The sequence below is a fragment of the Limulus polyphemus genome, unplaced genomic scaffold, assembly GCF_000517525.1.
Source record: "Limulus polyphemus unplaced genomic scaffold, Limulus_polyphemus-2.1.2 Scaffold1774, whole genome shotgun sequence".
Taxonomy (NCBI): domain Eukaryota; kingdom Metazoa; phylum Arthropoda; class Merostomata; order Xiphosura; family Limulidae; genus Limulus; species Limulus polyphemus.
The window spans coordinates 141,883-149,654 of NW_013667384.1; positions in this window are offsets into that span (position 1 = coordinate 141,883).

A 7,772-nucleotide genomic window follows, 5' to 3' on the forward strand; every position below is an offset into this window, starting at 1 on the left:
GTCTGTTATTTTTACCTAGTGGTGATATAACCAGATAGTAAGTCTGTTATTCTTTACTAGTGATAACAAAACTAGCTATTAGACGTACTATTCTTTTTCAGTAATACATACTTTGTGCATCTCAAGTGCTTATGTTTATACGTTTGATGTTTTAAATATTTTGTAATAACATTAACAACAAGAGAAGTTTGATATTTTATCTGCAGTTATATGTATTTACACTTCTTTTTTTTTCTGGTTAGGAACATCCTTGTTTAATTGATGGATAAGTAAACGCGATTTGTGTTTGAAAATGTCTAATATAACATTTTTAGAACCAAAACATAGTGTATTTTTATATTTTATTTAGCGTTTTTTAAATATTTTATTTTATATTTGAATATGTCACTCATGTTGAGTATATATTTATATCTTTGTAAACATATAGTTTTGAAGTTTTAAGTTTCATTAACGTCACTATATACTGAGGTGTACAAAATAAATTATATCAATTAATGTTGATGAAATAATTATTGGACAATTTAGTAAATCTCTGACTAAACACATTTAGTAAAAGGTTTTGTACACAATATTTATAACATTTTGTATTTTATTTGAGACTTATAAGATTCTATATTAAGTACAACACATACAAAATTAAATACCAGAAAAACAAAATAGAAAGGTTTATTTTGTAATTTTTGAATTATTTTGAATTATCATTGAAGGATAAAGTATATTTGTATGAAGTAAAATATTAATTGATACAGAATTAAGGAAAAACAAGACAGTTGTACGTTTCACAAATACATCATTTATCACGACCATCGTGATGATGATGATGTCTTTACTGGCGAAACCATGGTCGTGAATAAATGATGTATTTGTGAAACGTATTGTCTTGTTTTCCTCAATTCTGTAAAATAATATAGCAAATTTCTTAAATTAATCACTAGTTGTTCATAAAAAAATAAATGAAAAATGCTAGAAAGTACCAGTTAAAAATGTTTTTTGAAATATTTTGTCTTTTCTGTTATTTTGCAAAAAAGGGGTTGATTTCCGTATAGATAAACAATTTACGTTTTAGACAGAAAACAATAAAAGCCTTTTTTTCTATTATTCATAACATATGTCCATCATGTCAATAATTATTACTTGTTATTTGAATATACTGTTGAAGAACATACGTTAGTGTACTTGATATTGTAGTAATTAATCATTTATTCCTCTCCTGTTAACTGAGTCGTTTTGTATTAAGGATTGTTTAGATGTTTATGCTAATATCCTTTATTTTGTAAAATTGTGAATTATCGAAGAAGATAAAAACGAAAAATGTAAGTATGAAAGGTATTTCACTCTATGTGAGTGCTTGCATAAATATATTTGTAACTTATAAAGCTACTAGTTAATAAATTGATCCCGATTTATGACCAACTCCTTAAAACAATGGATAGTGTTATTGTGATGTATATACATGAAATGCTTTTACCCTCCGTTTATTGCTTATGATTAATTGTTATATAAGTATGACTAACCCCAACTTCGTCATCACTGTGGATAAAAAACAGATGATTTGTCTAATGTCTTGACATCCCCGACAGTAAATCATTAGGACTTGTGATTTATCATTTTTAGAACTGTCAGCTTGCTTGGTTTTGTGCTTTATCATGTAAACCGTTTTATGTAGTCAGTAGTCATGTGTGTGAAATGATACCTTTAATTGTGTTTCAGCTTGTGAAAGAAAATAAAAATAATACTACAAACAATAGATACTGAGTTGTTTCATTTCTTTAAGTGTGTCTAGTACCAAATTGTGGATTTAGAAAGAAATATAATTAAATGTTGACCAAGTTATGTTTATCTTATTTTCTGAGGATCTTTTATTCAAGAAAAACGAATTTTAAAACTGTCTCCTTCTTTTATTATTTTTTTTGTCTTTGAGAAGACAATTTTAAATTGTTTTAAAATTGTGTCGGGCTTAATATTAGGTTAGTGAAGTAATGTTATTGTGCATGTTATATAAGTAATCCCTTAATTTTTAGGCCATAAACATCAACGCGAGAAGAAGAAGAAATGTCGAAATTGTACAATACATGTGATTCTGTTACATATAAAAACGACAATACTGTCATTATCTCACAAATGTCTAACTGTAATGAAAATTATAAGAACTTCTATGTAAAATACACTTGTCTAATTTACAAGTACATGATGTTTCCAGGTGAGCATATATTTTGTTTGTTTGTTTTTGAATTTCGCGCAAAGCTACACGAGGGCTATCTGTGCTAGCCGTCCCTAATTTAGAAGTGTAAGACTAGAGGGAAGGCAACTAGTCATCACCACCCACCGCCAACTTTTGGGCTACTCTTTTACCAACGGCAGAAAGGGCGAGCATGTTTGGTGGGACGGGGATTCGAACCTCAGATTGCGAGTCGAGCGCCTTATCCACCTGGCCATGACGGGTCTCCCATATGTTTTATTTATAGAGTTATTGACTGACAAGTCTATCAAATGTTTATAAGGAATATGAAAAGAAAATTAGAATATTAGTTTATTTCTATAGGTCTACAAAGAATAGCCAAATTTCAGAATCCACACGCAAAGTTCTGTGTTTGTGGGCATGATTATGTCAAACAGATAATTACATGTTAATGTTTTATTAACCTTTTTGTCATTATTTGTTAAATCTACCGTTTTTTCACCCAGTGAGAGACTCTTTAATTACAGCTATCTTCCCTCTGAAACTACGCCTATTATACGGAAGGTTGAGTAAGTTATATTAAAACGATTTTGAATATGTAAATCATCAAATCACGGGAAAAACTATAGCCGATATAAAATTGCGGTAAAACGAACTCTATCAGAATTAAATGTTGACACTATTCGGTCCGTTATAGGCTCTGTGATGTCACTAATCTTTTGGGAAGGTTATGTGACAGCCCTTTCAAATGCAACCCTCGATGTGGATTCCTGTACGTGGTGAGGGAACCTTCCAGGGAAGGTTCTGTATCTTCAGTTTACTTCCCCTGAGATCTGAATATCCACCCACGTGTTTGCTGTGCGTGATATCCCGTGAAAGGGAGGAGAGAATCTACTATCCATAAGAAAATTAAGTGCCCACTGACCCAACCGATCATGGCGTCTTACAAGGCAATGCACTACAATGCTAAAGTAGGGCACTGTAGAGATGCCAGGGTTCGTGGGCACTATACTCAAACAACAGCATCAGACGCAATGTCCACAACACCAGTTGATTATGTCTGACACTGGTACTTAGTTAACCCTAGCTCAACAAGACCAGCCGATTGACCCTAGGGGAACCACCCCAAGGCCAGGACTTCAAGGCCAAAGTGTTGTATTGAAGTGCCACAAATATAAACTGGCCCATCAATGACACCCCTGAACCACCAAGATTTTCTCCCCCACCTCATTAATAGAAAAGCGACTATGTATGGAAGACTCTGATCTACAGTCACCACCCCAATCTGTACCTGTATCTCGTTCCTTCATTCTGCATTCTTTGTCTGACAAATCTTTGGAGCATATGTCTCCTTTTTCATTCAGAAGGGATTAGAGAGGCTTGCTGGCTCTTCAAAGACAGTTAAGAAGCTACGTTCTGAAGACATTTGGTAGAAACGTCTACATCAAAACACAGTGAACTAGTCCTGAAATCAAAGGCCATTGGAGATATATTTCTTGAGGTTACTCTCTATTCTACTTGAATTCTTCACGAGAAGTTATCGTTGAGAGAGATTTAAGAAACATCCCCGAGTCGGAGATCCTCGTTGGTTTCTCCAACCAAAGAGTTTCTACTGTGCGACGTATCTCCACATGTAAAGATGGAATTATAGTGCTTACTAATGTTCTTGTTTTGACAGTTACGTCGCCACGTCCGCCTGCCACTGTCAAGGCAGGTTATCTGAACTGTAAGGTATAACCTTATATCCCTAACCCTCTCCAATGTTTCCAGTGTCAGCTGTTCGGACTTTCAAAAGCATTTTGTCGTAGTATTTTGACGTGTGTTCGAGGCGGTAGCAAAGACTAGGATGTCTACGAGTGTCAGCTGTATCCTCACTGTATCAATTGTGGTGGTTTCCATCTCTCATATGTTCGTTTTTGCCCTAAATTGTTGGGAGAAAAAGAAGTACAATGTTAATAAGGTTCTGAAGTTGTTTTCCCGTGTTCCATCTCGGACATATTCGGCTGCACTATGTTCCATTGCTACAGTGGAAGTGCAGAGATATTTTCCCGTGCCTCCAACAGAGTCTTTTTTACACAATGGTTGCATGAGCTGGCAGGTTTACGTCCATTCCTGTCTCTGTCCCTACCATCGCATCCAGTGACTGCTCGGGTCCAACTCCTTCAGCCCCAAAATGCAGAACCATTATTTGGTCACATCCTCAGTCTCAGGAATCTCCATCCTCTAACAGAGATCTGCCCAATCGACCCCAGGCAAGTTCTTTGGAAGTTGACAGACTTCTTTCTACTAAAGAAAAACGTCGTGGTCGCAAAGAGAAGGGTTCTCCGCCCAGTTCTCCTCTATCTGAATAAAATTGGTCACTCTGATACAATGTAACTCTCTAGGTTTTCGTTCTTATTTGGATAACATTAAGGCCTTGATCGATTGCTATCATCCCGTGTGTCTCTCTTTACAGGAAATATTCTGGTAGCTGCTGATACTGTCACATTTCGGCAGTTTTCCTTCTACCGGACTAACAGATTGTGTGATGGTTGATTTCATGGAGCTGTGTCACCGCTGGTTGACCAACATGTACCCACCTTGTCTGTGCCACTTGATATATCCCTGGAGGCTGTGGCCGTCCATATCTTCATGGGCCGTACCATCACTGTATGTTTTCTTTACCTGTCTACCAGGAGACACTTACGATCAATCAGATATTGATGATCTTTTCGACCAGATGCCATCTTCCTTTTTCATATTGGGGGACTTTAATGGATACAATCTTCTCTGGGGTGGTGCTGATATTGATGGGAGAAATCGTTTTGTGGAGCATATGCTTTCAGATCACAGCCTTTCTCTTTTCAATACTGTTTCTTTTACCTATTTACATGTACCTAGTCTGTCTTTTGCTGATATTCATTCGTCTATTTATTCCCCTTCACTTTTTCCATTTTTTCTTAGACGGTTGACAGTGACCCATAGGGAAGTGATCATTTACCTATCATTTTGCGGGAGATTGGCTACTGTCGTTACCACCCACCCGGGTGCCACAGTGAAAGTTGAAGCATGATGACTGGCTTTCTTTTACCACTTTCTCGGAACTTTATCCTGCTGTTCTTCACTTTACATCTAATGGCGACTGTGTGAAGGCAGTAATTAATTGTATGATTCAAACAGCTGTTCATTCCATACCTAAGACCTCGACACGTTTTCCATGGTATTCTTGTCCATGGTGGACTCTGCCTGCTAGCAAGCACGGAAGGCTCAGAAACGGGCCTGGGATATCTTTCGCAGGTATTTCACTCTTTCCAACTGCATTGCTTTCTAGCAGGCTCGTGCTCATGCCCGACTGGTCAGATGTCAAAGCAGAAGGAATCTTGGATTAATTTTACTACCAGTATATCTTCTACCACCAGTTCTAAGGTTGTCTGGGACAATATTGGAAAGGTTAGTGAAAAATATGCTTCCCCTTCCTTTTCATTTTGCTCTAAATTGGTCAGAAAGTTGCTGACGAACAGATTATCACTGATACTCTCAGGGATAACTTTTTATATTTCTTCGTCTGCCTTCTTGACCATCAATAGATGGTTCGAAATCAGGTGACTCTGTGGGCTCTACAATACTTTGTTGTGGCTTGTTGGTTGCTCACAGGATCCCCTCTGCAGTTTCAATGTTCACTGCCGAGTTATATGCCATTTCTCATGCCTTGGATCACATAGAAGCTAAGCAATAAACTAACTGTACTATTTACACAGACACTCTTAGCTCTCTTCTGCCCTTGGATTCACCCTGTTCTCTTAGACATTCTGAAATGACTGGTTCAGTTTTCTCTGTCATCCTTTTCTATCCAGTTTTTCTGGATACCTGAACATGTCATCATTCTAGGGAACAAGCATTTTGTCACCGAAGCTAAGTCTGCCTGTTCTGGCACTGTCACGGCCATGCCTGTCCCATATATGGACTTTGCTTCTGTGATCAAGGTCAGGCTTTACACTTGTTGGTAGTCAATTTGGGGAGAGCAGCTTCATAACAAGCTTTTCCAGATTAAACCTACTGTTGTTGTTTGGCTGTCTAGTTTCCATAAAGATCACTGGGAGGAAGTTGTGTTGTGTAGGTCACAGTTGTTTACCTATCGTCTTCTTTTATTTGGGAATAATCTACCAAGGTGTGGCCTTTGTGACACTCAGGTCACAAATGCCCACGTTTTACTTTTGTGCCTTCGTTATGAATGTGAGCAGTGATATGTATTTTCTGAGGGTTTACCCCTGATGTTGGGTGGTGTCATGGCCGATACTGACACTGTCCAACTTGATTGTGTTTTAACATTTTTTCCATTTAGCTTTTTACCTGATGTTTGGACATTGTTTAGCTTTTAACTTGATTTACGTTTACGTTTCATAGAGTTTTACTTTTTGTTTTTGTTTTATACTGGTTGTTTGGTGCAGACAGCCACGTTTCTTTGCGCCAATAAATCCCCAAAACCAAACAAACAACCTTTCCAATGTCAATCGTTTATACACTCAGATCATAAAGATGTGCTCAGACCGGGGATTTAAAATTTCCAAGAGAAAAATATCTCTTGTACGTAATGACATTGCAAAACGAAGGTATATATATATATCAATTTGAACATATGGGAAATCAAGAGAAAGGCCTGCAACAAGCTGTAAACTATCAGTTTTGTAACAGGTGAGAATCCACGTAGTCAAATGTCTGTGGCAAAAGACGTACACATCCCTCAGGCAATAGTATGCAGCATAGTCGAGAAAGATTTCTATCTAAGAAAGCGACATAAGTGGCGTGCCCAAGTTGTTTCCTCGACATATTAGTTCATCCCCATATTTCAAATAGTTGGAGAAAGAAACAAGTATTCATGCAATTCCATATGAAGACATATCTGGAAGTGCACCGGATGCAGCGATTGGACTGTACAAACGCGCACCGAGAAACTGTAGTTCTCATACACTAGATGAAGTATGGAAAGCATGCAGAGAGGAATGTTGTGCTTTGGAAACTACGACTCAGGACTATTTTCAAGATGCACTTTCGTCAGATAGAACACATCCGGACGTAGTGAAACAGGCTGTAACGACATGGTAAGGCTCAAACATGTTTTTAATAGTTTTTAATACAACGCAAGTTATTTTGAATAAATTTATTATAATCAAATCTTTTCTTATTTTAAGCAGATTTTGAACACTATACAAACTGACTTTTAACTTTTGAAACTACATTGAATATTTAACGTTTTCAGTTTATTTTGTTTGTGGCAAACTATAAATGATACACATAGTTCATTCCACTGAATGATTATAAATTCCAGAAAAACCTGGAGTTACAAGTTATTTAATCAAGTATAATATGACCAATGTACTAAATGCTGCATTTAAAGATATTCAGACAAACTCCATATAGTTATGTTTTCATAAAATAAACAACAATATGTATATTTTTCATTAAATATCAAGTCAGAGTACATCTTATAATATGACACCATTAAAGGAGGTCCTTCATCGTACTTCATACTTTAAAAAAAAATATATTTAACAAATATTATAAATTATAAAAATTATGTCATAGTTACAAACAATTTTCTTAAATTCACCTTGAT